We start from the raw sequence: 16,861 nt of genomic DNA, 5'->3' as shown, positions 1-16,861 counted from the left end.
TGTGATGTCCTCAGGATTGACCTGCAAGGAATTATCATCATACATCAAAAAGTGATGTGTATGACCTGCCGAGAGTAGGGCTGTGCAGTAACTTGCTTTTTCAGTGGTGCTAGATCCTTCCACTCTCTCCTGACCTCTCACTGAGAGCACTGAAAGATGTTAAGAGGGCAAAGAGTGGCTACAGACAAAAAATACATTGCTCTGGCCTCGTTAACACAGTGCTCAAACCAAGGAAGGCAAATGGTTTAGAGAAACAATTTCCTTTCCAACTTCCAATAAGGTTGTTTTGTAAAAATTATCTATGTACTTTGTGCCAAACAAGGTAAAGGCTAAAAATAGAGAGCTATTTCCTTGACAGGTAAAGATGAAAAGTCTCAAATTGGGGGAGAGGAAGAAAATTATAGGGAAGTTCGAACTTTCACTCTGAAGGTTTGATGATTGAGTCTGCCAAAATAAACTGGCAATAGAAAGATGAACAGGAGAAAAGGTAAACAAATTTATTAACGTTCTAGGGCACAGGAGTCACACAAGTGTGAAACACAAAGAAGGGTCACATGGTTGAAGCTCAGATACACTCTTCGTAGGGGAGAGGGAAGTGGGTGATATAGGTAATTTTAGAAAAAGAGCAAATTATTCTCAGGGGAGATGAATGAACTTGAAAAACAGACAACAGCCTGAGACAAAGTTTCTCTGGGCTCTGGGGGAGGCGGTGACAAGTTCTGAGGAGCTGAGGGGTGAAACTGCACTGCAAAGGTTGTCTTAATATGCAGATAAAGTCTCTCAGGGAACAGCCCTCAGAAGTAAAGATAAAAAGTCTGTCCAATGGGTGTGGTGGTGATCTTCATTTTCTTCTTCCATGATTAATCTTCCCTGGTTAATGAGATTTCAGACAGGGGATTGAAGGCAATTGTGTTTCTTTGGAAGAACTTCTCTCAGTCAGATAAGGGAACTTCAGAGAGAGCTCCTGCCTGCACTTGGGGAGAGAAACAAGGGAAGGTCAGAGGGACCTTGGTTCTGAGGCTGCTTCTAAGGCCTTCTAATTTCCTTTAATTAAAAGTGCTCAGCATGCTAGAGCGCCATACCTTGGGGTATCATTTTCTGAGCCCCAACAAAATCAAGCTAAAAAAAAGAAGAAATCTCCAAGCTTTTTGAAATTTATAAAAATTGAGTGAATGTGGCATTAAATGTGTATGTATAATCACCTTTACTTTCAGCAGTATCTTCCAACTCCAAAATGTTATGATTCTAAAACACATTCTATATAATATCTTTCCTTGGAAAGATATTTTCTTTTTGATACCTGAAGTCCTTCACTTTGGATAGAGAAAAAGTTTTCTTCCTTTTAAATATATGCATTCATATGTCATTCATTCATCACACAATTATCAAGCAGAATATTGCTGATGTTTAAAAATAAATAAACTATAGTTACTGTCCCCAAGGAGCTTACAGTGTTGGCAAGGATATATTGTTAATTAATTTATTAATATGCTTTATTGGGAGTTGGGTAGATAAAAGCACCTTCTCTAGTTTTCTCTCTCATACCAAAACGAGTTGTCACAAAGAACTATGAAGAATTAGACTCAACCTTCATCTTAAGCATATTTAACTTCAGTGATAACATATTTCTATGACTTTTGTGTTTTTTATGAATGTAGCTATTACTACATAGGGCTCCTTGATACTGCTAATTGTTCAAAAATCAGGATCAGCAATACAATAAAAAGTATGATTTTCTTTTTTGGTAGAGTATATACTATAATCAGTAGAACATAGAATGTTTTGTCATTTAAAATATATGTAAGTTATGTTTACAGAGATTTAAAACAAAATGTCTTGCCCATTTTAAAGTACTATAAGTGTTAAAGTACATGCTGAGTAATTAACTTTTTTTCCTTTTCTTTCTTCTTCTTCTTTTTTTTTTTTTTGGTGGTTGTATAATTTAAATGGTTCTTAATTTTAAAATGTATTTTTGGCCAAGACATTTAATGTTGAAAAGTGGCTATTCAGCATGCAAAAGACCATAAGTATTTTTCATAAGAATTTTTATTATAAAGCAGTGTGAATTTTAAAAATAGTTATTTATACAAAAGGCCCTAATGGCTGTAATAGTTTATCAGATCAATAATCAACATTCTTAAAAGTCACTTAATTCAAATGTATGTAATCTGCATTATGAAAAGATCTTATGTACATATTTACAGCATAACTCTTAGTGATTCCTTCATAACTATTTCTGTCTGCAGTGTCATTTTATGTACCATTATGATAGAAATATTTTTAAGACCAACACCATTAGAACATCAAGAGATATTATTGCATAAACAACTACATGAGAAGTCACTTAAGACTGTGACAATGCCACTATAATAAGGATATTCAGTTGAGTCCTTTTTCTTGTGATTTTCCTAATTATGAGTTCTGATGGATCACTCATCATGTGAAGAATATAAGAACATTCAAAGAAAATTGTAAGCGATTTTACAAAAAAAATATTTCTAGTATCTTAGGTGTCTGTCAAAACAACTTATAATGGTTTTTTTAGACATCATGCTGATGAGAAAAAAAAGCCACCATGGCAACTCAAAACTTTCCAAAAATCTGTGGATATATGAGTCTGCTGTGTGCTTTTCAATATTTAGAATCAAATATCACATATCACAGTCTTATAAAACTGGTACCAGTTCAATACTACACATACATTGTGGACCTTTGGGGGCAACAAAAACTCATTAGTCTTGTCCCTAATCTCCAATTTATATTCCTCTTCAGATTATGTGTTGTCTTTTGGGTTTTTAAAAAAAACACATATCAAAATCTACTTCTTCTTCATGTTCCTGTTTGATATGCTTTTTTACTTCTCCAAATTATTCAACCAGTTTGTAATAGTACTATTTCATCAAAATTAAGCCCAAGGACAATTAGAATCAAACAGCCTCTTTGCGTTTCCCCTAACGAAACATATATCGATATTTGTGCTATGCTGTGCTGTGCTGTACTAAAGGCATACCCTGCTATGCACACCCCCATCATGTTCGCAGAGAATTCCTGTCAGACAACTCCAAACCTTAGGAAGTCTCTGGTTTCTGGTTACAGTCTCTTAAAGAATTATATAAAACTTGGAATTCTTTATCTGGCTTTTCTCAATCTTCAAAAACAATCTCCAGTGTATAGTATCACATACAAAAAAGAACAAAATGTAAAAAATTTTTTATTTTTTTAATGACTTTCTTTTAACCTACCCCAGTTTCACCCCAATCCCAAACTTTGTAATTCATGGCCTTCTTAGAAATGTTATATTATCAGTTTTTTCTCCCTCTCGTGGGCTGCTCTCTTTTTATTTCTTCAAGAGCTCTGTAAATCTTATGATTGACTTTCAAGCCAAGACTGGTTGATGTGAGTAAAGGAAATTTAATTGGAATACAATCGCCCCCCTACTGCTCTTAACAGTTTTTTGTGCATCTAAATGTGATCTGAATTTCAGATATGGTTTTCTATTTGACATTTATTTTCCTCCAGCATAAATGTGCTACATCTTTACCTAAATTGGGCTGTTATCTTCTTCTGCCTTTTTGAACTCAATACTATAAATTAACTATTATCCTGCTGAAATGAACTCCTTTGCAGATTTTATGTATATGCAGGGTATTTCACTTTCACTTGGGAATAAATATTGAGTTATTGTGTCTTATATTGATCTTTGAAAATAAAAACGTCCAGTACAATATCAAAATGATTTTATTGTTAATTTTTAAAATATAATAGTATTTCAAAGTACTTTCTTCACTTAAGGGAATAAATGCTCACTTATGTCAATAAAATAGTGAGTCAGTTGGATCTGAGAGGATAAAAATCTGATATTCAAAACATGAGTTTATTAATTTTAAAATAAAAGTAAACAGATCCATTGACAAAACACAGTGAATTTTGGTAATTCCTGAGACTGTTGTTTTGACTGGATCTGATTTAGAAATTCAATCTAGTTGATCCTCTCCAACTTCTATTATAAATCACTTCTTTTCTCACTCCAAAGTTAAATAATAATCTATCTTGGAATTAATGTATTGAAAATAAAGCAATTACTATTATCAATTAAGTATTTTTATGTTAAAAAAATTAAATCCCCATTCAAAGAGAGACAAGAAGTATGCACCTTTAAATTAACAATGATGCAAAAATATTGATGATATCTAGACTACTTCTCAAGAAGCAGCAGGGAATTTCAGTGAAATTAGCAAGAATTATAATATATTCCACCTTGAAGGTAAAAAAGAGACAAAGTTGTGATTACATAAAGAACCATAGGAAAATTTATTATGACATATGTAATCACACAACCCATGAAACATGAATTTAAAAAAACTATACAAAACTGAAATTTTCTACTGTTTTTTAACTATTAGAGTTTGGTGTGTTAACTTTGGAATTTATACTAATTTGAAAACCTTGGCCAAGTTTGAGGTCTTAGGTACCAAAAGACCTGGGAATTCAGTTAGGGTAATGCAGATAAGAGTAGTTTTTTCCCACTGTCCTCTGCGCACGTTTCTGCTGCTTAAAACACACACACACACACACACACACACACACACACACATTCTGAAAAACCGTGCTTGGCCAAGGAGGTAGATTTATGTCTGTTTAGAAATCTACCACATGGAACATGGGGCCTTTGTGGTTAAAGACATCTAAATGACAATGAGGCAGTATCACAAAGCAGGAAACAGACCTTGGCTCTCTTCAATTTTGGGTTATTGGGGTTTGGAGAGGGAAACTTATGTCTCCTGCCAGACACGATTTTTAAACATTTATAACGTGGTTACCCGTTATCACTTTAAAGCACTTTGTCCATGAAGGGTGACATTTATGTGGCAAGTCATATTTTATTATTAGGTGAAAACTTTTTTGAACAAGTGAAAACATTTGTCTTTAATAGTGATTAAATGCCTGACAAGTTAGAATCTTTATAGAGAACAGAATGAGCTAAGTGCAAAAACAGGTTTCTAATGCTGTTTCTAAAAATAAGGAAATAACAAATAAAGGAGATGAATGTACCAAGTAAATTGGAAAATACTAAACATTTTAAAAGTTAATTTAATACCTTCTTAATAAAACTCTACAAAACAGCAAAATAACAATGTCTTATCAAATATAATGTATGCAATTATCAAAATATTGATCAATTCTTTTTTTTTCCTGTTATAGTTTCCTTTCATTGAATATTTTTACCCTGGCAGCACATCTACCCTACCTACAGCTCCGTTTATTAATCAGTGCAACCCCTTTCTCTTCAATTCAGAACAGGGCCCATGAAATATTTTTCACTTGGTCTTTTATTGGATTAAACCTATTTGAATGGAAACAAAATAGGCATTAAAACTCTGCAAGATTATATTTGCACAGCACAAATCACAAGAAACACTTGTCAGAGTAATTTTTGAAGTTTCCTTCTAAATCTTTGAAGCATATTACTGGTTGCCAAAAAAAGGTAAAAGACTAAGTTTTCAGTATTAGACAGTGGAGATAAAAAAAATCACGAAGCAAATACTCATGCTGAATGTGGACAGGGTTGAAACTCATGAGTAAATATGTAGGTATTTTGTCCATTCCCTAAATTTTTTTTCTTTTTGATTCTTGGTCACATTAATTGAGCTTAATCTCACATTTTATTGTTATCTCTCTACTTTGCAAGAAAAACTTAACCTAGGAATTTAAATGTGTTGTTGTTGTTATAATTGTTATTTGTGAAAGGAATTAGTTCCAACTTTCATCTTAGAGTAGTTAATGGGCCTCAATCTAATTACGTGTAAAGTTTGCTCAGCTGATTGGTGGGTGATAAAGCAATATATGCTAATTAGTCACAAAGACAGTGGCAAGAGAAATGAGTTTTACAGATGAGTAAAAACACATGGATTTAAGTTGAAGCTCTTTATTTTTCATGAAACTATAGAACTTTATTTTTTTTTTAATTTCTTATGGCACTTACAAATTTCAGTGTGCTACAATGATTTTCTCTGCTACCAGACTGCATCTTCCTTGAAGGCCAGATCCATGTCTGATTTATATTATCTCCTTGCATCTAGTGGAGTTCTCTATATAAAGTATCCATTCAAGTATTTGTTGAATGCAGAGACCATATGGCATCCTTTTGCAACTTAGAAATAAAAGCATGTTTCCTCTAGGAAAATGCCACCCTGCATCAAGGGTAGTTGATTGGCAAATATTGTTCAGTCTTGAAAGAACCTGTTCTTGATGTATCTACCTCTTTTGTGTCCTTTTTGAAATTAATTGCATAAATTCGGAAATAAGAAGAGATGGTTTTATGATAGATCCTTTAGAGGAAAAGTAATGCACTATGTCAACGTTCCTTAAATTTGTGCTTAAATAATGGACTGAATCATAAGTAGGAAAATTTCCATGGGTTTAAAAGTCTTATTTTTTCCTATTAAAGAAAATAACAGTGTAATGATGTAATCATTTTTTTTTTCAAGTGTTGGGGATGAAATTAGAGAGGATATGATGGTTTAGGGATGATGGCCTTTTCTTCATTTGAACATGCATAGTCGGAGGGCCCTGTGTTCTACTGAAGACAATGTAGTTGTTACTGTACTTATAATTCTCATGTCACTCATCATCAGCATCTAAACAGCTTGCCTTGGAAAATTACAAAAGCTCAGAGTTAATGACCATGTTTAAACTGTGGCCAAGCAATCCAAATTCTTGTCTTTAATTTTCTACAGTAGCTGGATCTATTCTAGAGGTAATTGTATTAGAGATGAGAATTGATTAGGAGCAAAATACAAACAGGTATATATTATATAAAAGGGATAATGATTCTTTATTTTGTTATTTTATTTAAGTGGAAATTCCCTTTGTCTTGTTGAGTAACTCAATAGCAGATACCATAAACTACTTAGTGAAATATGTTGAGATGAATAGTATTTTAAATATCTCTAAATGCTTACGGGTAAACATCCTCTAATCTGATTCTGATATGCCAAATCAAACTTAAGTAATTTGTGACCATTATTTCACCAGTGCCTAAATTTAATTTTCTTTCTTCATATTTAGTACCCACTGTGCACATTTCTATATTAATATACATACATATATAAATTATTGTAACATTGAATCTATAACCATAATCAGGTTTATTAAAAGTATATGATAAAATGCACAAAACTTTTTCTCTAGAAAGAGAACTCTCTCAAATATCCAAATAGGTCACATATATAAAGCATAAATGACAAATTTTTCACTTGTTTATTTTGTCACATATTATTATTATTCTATATGTGTTATTCATTGTCCAAGTATGAAGGATTTGGCATTATTAAATGGAAAATTATCTTCAGAAATGTAGAAATGTCATTGATAGGAAGACAATAGAAACAAGTAGATTCACTCACTAAACCAAATTTCTTAAATTTTAAAAAGACCTATAGTCCAAAGGTCAAAACTGTCCCCAAATCAATAAACAGAAAATACTAAGGCTTAGTCATAAGCAGGAAAGTGGCTCATCTGGCAAGAAAGATATTAGAAACAAAATAAAATGAGATGTTGGCCATCTTAGGCTACTCCCATCTCTACCCTCACCCCACTTCACCTAGGCACATGCTGAACAAGCACCAAAAACAACCAATAAATGAAAGGAAACTCAAAGGTCACTCAGGGTCATTATTTTCACATACCTTTGAATAATGAGAGCATCACATGTCAGCTAGAGGAGAACAAAATGTCACATTCTCCAGCTAAAGGTTGGCCTCGGTCAAAGGTCACAGAAGGGAGGCCAGGAAATAACCTAAGAGGTTAGGCCGAGTGCACAAAGAAAGGTCACCAAATGTCAATGAAAGCATGCAGCTGTTTGGAGATGAAACAACTGAGGCACCCTTTTGTGCTGACATCGGCTAGAAAAAAATGTCTCTGCTGACATTTTTTTTAGCTGGCAGTTTTATAGGGCATTGACATTAATGTACCCAACCCTGAATTAGCCTTTTTAAAAGCAACAGTTTGGAAGTTAAGTGCAGCAGTTTCCAAAGAGTCATAACTGTGACATTTTTATTTCAAATGATTAATAATACAGCAATGGACTTCTAACACCAAATTTAGATTTCGTCTGAGCTCTTTCATTGTGACAATGTGTTAGCAACTAAGCCTCAGGACAGGTAGCAATCAGTAACCAGTATTTTCATATTTTTAAGAACTATTATTATTCATTTAAATAAAAGGTACTCAGAAGCCTCAACCTGTTACAAGATAGGAAGATATGAGTGATTTTGCATTTTACTAGGCCTGGCTGTTGGCAGTTCTGGATCTAGTAATAAAATTCATTCCAAGGAAAGAGAAAGGACCAATAAATCTGCAACTTGATTTTAAAGAAACTTGCACAAAATACTTGTAGAATAAATCCTTCGCGACCTGAGTATTAATCCCTTTCTCAAACAAATAATTCCCATTTTAAGTACCAGCCCTGAGAGTAACAACTCTCAGAGAGATAGTGGTAGTGTTCCCAAATACTCTCAGACATCAAACTGTACTGCAAAGAAGTTTAGAAAAACCAGGTACCTTGAATAATTCAGATAAATTTTTCTGGCATATTATGGGGGTACAAATGTTTAAGTTACATATATTGCCCTTTTCCCTGCTTCCCTCCCTCCGGAGTCAAAGCTTCAATCGTGTCCATCTCCCAGACTGTGTGCATCACACTCATTATGTATGTATATACTGATCCCCTTCTCCCCATTCCCATCTGCCTGACGTCCGATAAATGTTATTCCTACATGTCCACTTAGGTGTTGATCAGTATAATTCAGATACTTTATTTACAGTTGATTCTAACCAGCAGCTTCAGTTTTCTGTGTGTGTGTGTGTGTGTGTGTGTAGGTCTATTTTATACACACGTGCACCTAAGACTGATCCAACATTAGCAGCTGTTTCCAGACAACATTAGAACATTTCACATCTATAAACATCCTTTACTGATTCACAAGCACGAGACCATATTTTAATGCAAGATGTACTTTTCCATCCTCAGGGTTGCAACAAATGGCCCCAATTTATGACTTAAGCAGCTCCACTTTTTTCCCCAAATCTTTTTGAAACAGTTGAGCTACCTTCTTAAGGTCATCTTTGTTCCAATTCAACATGCTCTTAAAAAAGAGAACATTGTGCGTTTACACAGTAATAATAATAAGAAAAGTTCACACAGAAAGAAAACTCTGTTTTGAAAAGCAGGAGCAAACTCTCCCTGAAACCTCTATTCCAGGTGATTCTCTTTTTGTTTGTTCCTTCATAAACTTCCAGGGAGACTGCCGAACAATAATGCTCACCCCAGGATGACTTCAGTCCTCACCGAGAGGTAAAACTACCTTCCTACCTAATGGGCCCTAGACATATGAAGCCTGTCAGCAGAACATCATAAATCGTGGAGACGGGAACAGAGAGGGCAGAGGGAGCCACACAAACCCTTTGCACTTAGGAGAAAGAGTTATTTAACACATCAGGGAAGTGCATTTAATAAATGAAGTCAGTGACTTGAACATGTCATATTCGATCTATATGGAGGTTGCTGAACTTTCTTTAAAAAGTCATTTTTATGCTGGTTGCTTTTCTTATGAAATTTTCTACACCTCTAGTGTATAAAATGGATGTGTAAGCAGCTGATTGAGAAATGGCTAAGGTCAAAGTTAATAAGGAAAGCAGAAGGTCTGAAAGCAGGCTGTCTTTCTTTCCCCTTAGAGTTCAAGAGACTCCATATGATGCGGGCATGACATATTAATGTTACTGACACCCGGCTTTTTTTTTTTTTAATCTGCCTTCAAAAACTGATACTTGGGCAGTAATAAATGTGGAAGGTGTCTCATCGCTGAAATTACAAAAATGAACTTTCCCCTTCTGATTTCATTCATGGACCAATCTTTTATCTTTAAAGTTAGTGTGATGTAGGAGCTAGTCTAGAGATAAGTAAAACAATAATCAAAGACTTGAAGAGATGGAATATTGCCTTAATATGTTAGGACCGTAGAAGTCACAGGATGTACAATTGGAGAGGAGCCAAGAAAATGGTAGAAACATAGGATTAAGCGCTCCTTTGAAAACAAAGAAGACAGCAAAATATTCAGCAAGTATATCAACAAGTACAAACTGCATGTCTATTTTGGGATATGTTTTTGTATCTCTTCAGTCATTCTGGATCCCTTACATTTTAAGTTGTGAGAGTCTCTGGGTTATTTTGTCACATAAAAGAGTATAACACCACCATCAAATCAACAAATGGGTTTGCTGCCCCAGAAGGGATTTAATTGAAACTTGGAACATATACAGTGAAGTTCATCAGATAAACATGTGCCAAATATAAGATTTATATCTACTCTAAAATGGATGCTATAGCTTCCCTGTAAAAATACTCCCCTCATCTTCAGATGTAATAAAGCTTGATATGATGCTCTTGAACTTTGAAACAGAAACCACACTTGGCAGAAAACAAGCAAATAAACAAACGAAAGCCCTGGATACCTCAAAGGAAAAAAAAAATCTTACTTGATTTTAGAAGTTTTGAAAAATCCATTATTATCTTACTTGATGTACATTGACAGAAAAAAAGAAAACCAGAAATCTCAATACCTGAAAACTTGTGTGGTTGCACATTTATGTGCAAATTATTCTCTAAGTAGCTTGAAATAATTGCCTCTTCTGCTTTATATTAACTTGACATATTTTTTTTTGTCAAGTCATGGTTCTTTTTCTAGTATCTGAAAATGTGCCAAACTAAATGTCAGTGCCTCCATAAGGAAGATTTAGAGTTCCTTTTGGAGCAGATAGAAGCCTCAAATGACAAACATGCTTATCCTGAATGTCCCTTCTGCAGGTGTGACTTACCTCGGAACAAGGTCAAAGAAGTTGCCGGAGATGAGCTATGATTTGTTTGACTTGACATTCCTGGTATTTCCCTTTGGTATCCCTGTATCATCATTTTGTGGCAGAGAGAGAGAGCAAGGCAAGCGCTTGCTTTCAGGTGTATCTGGCTTGCAGCCCTGCATACCACAGAGAGCTGCTGTGGATTTCACTGTATGAAAAGCTTCCATTTGACTTTAATGCTATTAAAGCATTGCAGACACGAGTTTTTAAACCTTTCCTCAGGCCAAACTCTAGTGGAAAAGTTCACCCCATCCTCCCCCTAAAACAACACTTATATAGCCTTCTAGCTAACCTTTAGCAACCACATGCTATAGCACAGTGGCTGGCATGGCCCAGGCTAGGCAGGGGTCCAGGCAAAGCCTAGTTTCCTCATGTACATCATTTCTAAGATAAGTCTAGAAGGTGAAGGGACAGACAGAGTCAGGCATGGGGATATTTTTGCAATCAGTCAACAAACTCACTGTTTACTCATTAGAGGACACATTTGTTCTGAGCACGGGGATTACCAAGTCACAAAGCATGCTTTTAATCTTCAAAGTGTTTAATACAGAGTAAGCCAGGGCTGGAGCACTCTACCGTGGAGGTCCCAATGACACTGCCTGGTGTTATATTTGGCTTTGCTCTTGGGCGGCCACCACCTTAGGGACTCAAGGGTCAGAAAACTTATCTTAGTGAAAAACAGTTTCTTCCCTCTCTGACTCATTGGTCTCTCCTCTCTTGGCCTCACATAATGGCACACACTGACGGTTTGGGGGCACATCTAAAATAACATTGGAGAATTTGAGGATATAATCTACAGAGACTATATGGAGAGCATAAATTCATTTTCAATGAACTTAGCAGAAGTTTCAGAGCCATTACTCCTAAGGCACACTCCTTAACTCTTACAGAATTCGTCTAGTGCATGAAAAAGGACTGTCTCTCAGACTCTTCTCAGTCTTAACAACAAGGCCCACTCATACAGAAAACTTCCTTTCCTGTCCTTTTGCTCCTCTCTTCCAATCCTCTTTCGTGACCATTTTATCACAGCATCTGAACCTGGCTGTACCTGCCCACTGCCCAGTTGAATTGCTTCTTTGCTGGAGACTATTTCTAGTGCCCACTCCAACCTACTGCCTTTGGGCTTTCCATGACCTACCTCTGCATTAACAAAGCAATCCCAACAGATTTCCACCACACATTTCAAACACTGAGAATGACATTGATTTTGAAACTCAGCTACACTGCATAGAGGAACTCCCTGAATACACCCAATCACCCAATTTAGGGAAGTAAGACTTCTCTGATTGTGCGAGAAGGAAATTACCTATTTTAAACTAACGTATTGAAAATTTCTACTTATTCTCGTTCCAAAGGGGAAAAAATGAAAAAATGAATCATAAAGAAAATGAATGATCTCCTTTTATAACCTTTCCATTAAAGCAATGGACAATACTTGGGTAATGATGTTCAATTTATTCATAAGAAGACAAAAGGGCATTTTTCTGTATGGCTCCCTTGGCAGAGACCCTTTGACAATGGTGAGGTTTTTCTAAAGGTTTAAGGGACAATTTCTTTATGCAGGTTTGCAAAGTACCTTTCACTTCCTCTAGCATTTTCTCCTATCCTTTTCAATCTTTCACTTCTAAGTGAGATGGATGTCAATATATATATATATATATTTTTTTTTTTCCCCAAATACAAATGTGGAATGACATGTAAGTTCCATATGCACAATCTTTGAGCAAGGCTTGTGAGGTCCTAGATCCCAGTAAGAAATGGAATTCACCCTTCATGTGGTTTAAGTGAAGAAATATTATATATATAGAAGAAATATTATATATATTAATGACAGGACTCTTTACAAAAGTGTAGGCATAGGTAGAGTTTCAGGAACAAGTAAGACTGGTGATTTACCCAGGAAATAGCAACATTACTACCCCTGGGCTAAAGGGACAAGGAGAAGAAATAATGTGACCAGAAGCCAATAAGAACTAGAATTATGGAGGAAGGACTGCCTAGTGGGAGCTGTAGTTTAGGAAAAAGACACAGTAGCTACCTGAATTGTTGTGCTAACCCAGGAAAGGAACAGAGAAGGCATATCCTGGCTTTTCTCCCCTCCAATCCAGCATGCTCTGTGGGCCAAATATAATCAGTAACATGCCAGCAAAAAGATGTATTGTTAGGGGTTAGCCTCCTGAGGCAGGGAAGACATGGATTGAGAAGGAATTTGGGGTGGAGAATAAGGGATAACTAGCACCAAACTTCTCCTTTAAATATATAAGGAATAGAGTGAACTCAATTATAGGATCTATAACTAACTTTCATGAATTTAGAGAAAGCTACTTTGTGGAAGGCTGGTGCTATGGAGTGAATTGTGTCCTTCCAAAATTCATATGTTGAAACCCTAATCCCCAATATTAATCACAGCAAGAGGATGGCCATAAGCAAGCCCGGAAGAGAGATCTCACCAGAAACTGAGTCAGCCAGTACAATGATCTTGGGCTCCCCAACCTCCAGAACAATGAAAAATTAAATTTCTGTTATTTAAGCCATCCAGTCTATGATATTTTGTTATAGCAGCCCAAGTCAGCTAATACAGTTGTGTCAAGTATTTTATTTATATATAAATTATATATTTTATAAATTATATATATTTACATAAAAAGCAAGAGAATATAGGCTTTGAGTCACACAGACCAAGATATTAAGATTGACTCACTAGTTGGTAGATTTTGGAAAATAATCTGAACTTCAATTTTCTGGTTTAAATAATAAGTACAGTTATTTCTACATCACTGGGATTTTTTAAAAAATCATAAGTCTTCTTGTATTTTGTCCTTCAAGTATATTTTCATTTTTCCTGAAGTACATCCCTTACAATATCCTTTGCTCCCCAAACTCAACTTTTATTATATCTGATCATGGCTTTATTTCAACTAGTGTCACCTACCATATAATGTTTTGATAGTTCTTTTCTCTTGGCTCTTTGAAGATTCTTTTTATCATCTTCTGGCTCTCACTGTAGCTGTTGTCACTTCTTTGTAGGTATTTCACCTGTGCTCTGTTTCTGGCGAGCTGCAATATCACTAAGGTGTGTTCAGGTGTGTGTTTCTTGTTGTTGTTGCTATCTACTTAGATTTCAATGAGGTCTTCTGAATCTCTGTTCTAGTCTGTCAACAATATTGGAAAATTCTTAGCCATTAGCCATTGTATGTTTCTGTGCTGACTATTTCCCTTCTCTATATTCTCTTGTGAAATTCTGACCAGACATGGGCCAGATTTTCTAACTTCACTATAATGTCTCTAGGCCTCTATTTCATGTTTTCCAAATCCTTGCTCATACTGTATTCTGAGGCATTTCTTCTGCTTTGTTTTCCAGTTGTAAAGTCTTTCTTCAGCTGTGTCTGATATTCTATTTAAACTTTCAATTGAGTTTTTAATCTCACTAATTATATTTTTTACTTCTAGAAGTTCTGGGCCTTTAAAAAATTTCATCAACTCTGCCTGATCCATTTCCATAGTATCTCTCTCTTTTTTTTTTTTTTTTTTTGAGACAGAGTCTTGCTTTGTTGCACAGGCTAGAGTGAGTGCCATGGCGTCAGCTTAGCTCACAACAACCTCAAACTCCTGGGCTCAACAATCCTCCTGCCTAAGCCTCCCGAGTAGCTGAGACTACAGGCATGCGCCACCATGCCCAGCTAATTTTTTCTATATATATTAGTTGGCCAATTAATTTCTTTCTATTTATGGTAGAGACGGGATCTTGCTCTTGCTCAGGCTGGTTTCGAACTCCGGACCTCAAGCAATCCGCCTGCCTCAGCCTCCCAGAGTGCTAGGATTACAGGCGTGAAGCCACCGTGCCCGGCCTTCCATAGTCTCTTATTCCTGTTCACACATTTGATGCCTTCCTTTTTATACTTTAAAAATATTGAGTATTCTAATTTTTATATTATAAATTTAATAATTCCATTATCTGAAGTCTCTATGAATCTGATTCTGGTCTTCATTGTTTATGTTCTTTCTTGTTCTTGGTATTTTAGTTCCCATTGTGTTTTGTTATTTTTGTTGTTCTTGTGAGTTCAAACTTAATGAAATTTTCTCTGTGTAGCTATTCTGTGTCTTAGATTGAGAGTTTATTCCTCAAGGAAATATTTGCATTTTCTTATGTCATTCATCAGCTAGTACTAATAATTAGGAAGTGATATAAATTCAAAGTACAATTCTACAATAGGCCCTGCTTATATTTATAAATTCCCAGTGAAGGCATTTTTTGTTTAGCTTTTAAATCAAGATTAAAATTCACATAATATGAAATTTATCATTTTAAAGCATACATTCAATGGCATTTAGTACACATTCACAATGTTTAACCATTACCTCTATCTAGTTCCAAACATTTCATCACTCCAAAAGGAAACCTATACACACTAAGCAATTTCTTCCCATACCTTTACTTCCTACTCCTTGACAAATAATAATGTACATTCTGTCTTTATGCAGTTACCTATTGTGGATATGTCATTTAAATGAAATAATACAGTATGAGATATTTGGCATCTGGCTTCTTTCATTTAGCATATTTTTCAGGTTCATCCATGTTGTAGCATGTATCAATACTTTATTCTTTTTATGGCTAAATTCCTTGTACATATCACATTTTGTTTGTCCATTCATCCATTGATGGAAATTTGGGTGTGATGTTTCTACCTTTTAATGATAGTGAATAGTGGTGCTATGAACATCCATGTACAAGTTTTAGTTTGAACACCTGTTTTCAGTTCTTTTAGGTATATACCTAAGAGTGGAATTATGAGAGTATAATAAATCTATGTTTAACTTTTTGAGGAACCACAAAACTGTTTTCCACAGTGGGTTTTTACCATTTTATATTCTCACTAGTAATACATGAAGATTTCAACTTCTCCACATCTCTGTAAACACTTGTTATTTTCCTTTTATTTTTTTATTTGCTGTTACTTATAGCCATTCTAGTGGGTATGAAATAGTTTGTCATTATAGTTTGGATTTGCATTTCCCAAATGACTAATGATGTTGAGGATCTTTTCATGTACTTTTTGGCCATCTGAATATCTTCTTGAAGAAATATCCATATAAGTTGATTGCCCATTTTAAAAATATGAGTTGTTTGTCATTTTGTTGTTGAATTATGAGTTCTTTATAAATTCTGAAAACCAACCCTTATCAGCCATGTGATTTGCAAGTATTTTCTCTGATTCTGTTGGTTGTATTTTCACATTTTGGATAGTGTGTTCTGATATATACAAGTTTTTAGTTTTGATGAACTCTAATTTATCTATTTTTTTCCTTTAGTTGTTTTTACAGTTGATGTCATTGTCTAATAATCCATTGCTAAATACAAGATCATGAAGATTTAACTGCATGTATTTTTCTAAGAATTTTATAGTATTGATTACATTAAGATTGTTAATCTGTTTTGAGTTAATATTTGTATATGACATGAAGTAGAGGTTCAACTTTATTCTTTTGTATGTGGTATCTCATTGTCCCAATACCATTTGTTGAAGATAATATTTTTCTCCATCACATGGTCTTGGCATCCTTATTGAAAATTAATTGTTTAAGGATGCATGGGTTTATTTCTGTACTCTCAAATCTATTCCATTGGTCCATGTATCTAACCTTTTGCTGTTACTATACTGTTTTGATTACTATAGCTTTGTAATAGGCTTTGAAATCAAAACGTGTAAGTCCTCTAACTTTATTCTTCTTTTCCAATATTATTTTGGTTATTCAGGATTCTTTATAATTCCATTTGCATTTAAGGATAAGCTTTTCCATTTCAGCAAAAAAAAAAAAAATGCCATTGAGATTTTGATAGAGATTGCATTGAATCTGTAGATCATTTTGAGTAGTACTGCCATCTTAACAATATTAAGTCTTCTAATCCATAAACACAGGATGTCTTTCCTTATATTTATGTCTT

This window comes from Microcebus murinus, chromosome 1 (assembly GCF_040939455.1).
Source record: "Microcebus murinus isolate Inina chromosome 1, M.murinus_Inina_mat1.0, whole genome shotgun sequence".
Lineage (NCBI taxonomy): Eukaryota > Metazoa > Chordata > Mammalia > Primates > Cheirogaleidae > Microcebus > Microcebus murinus.
This window is presented reverse-complemented; position numbering follows the sequence as displayed.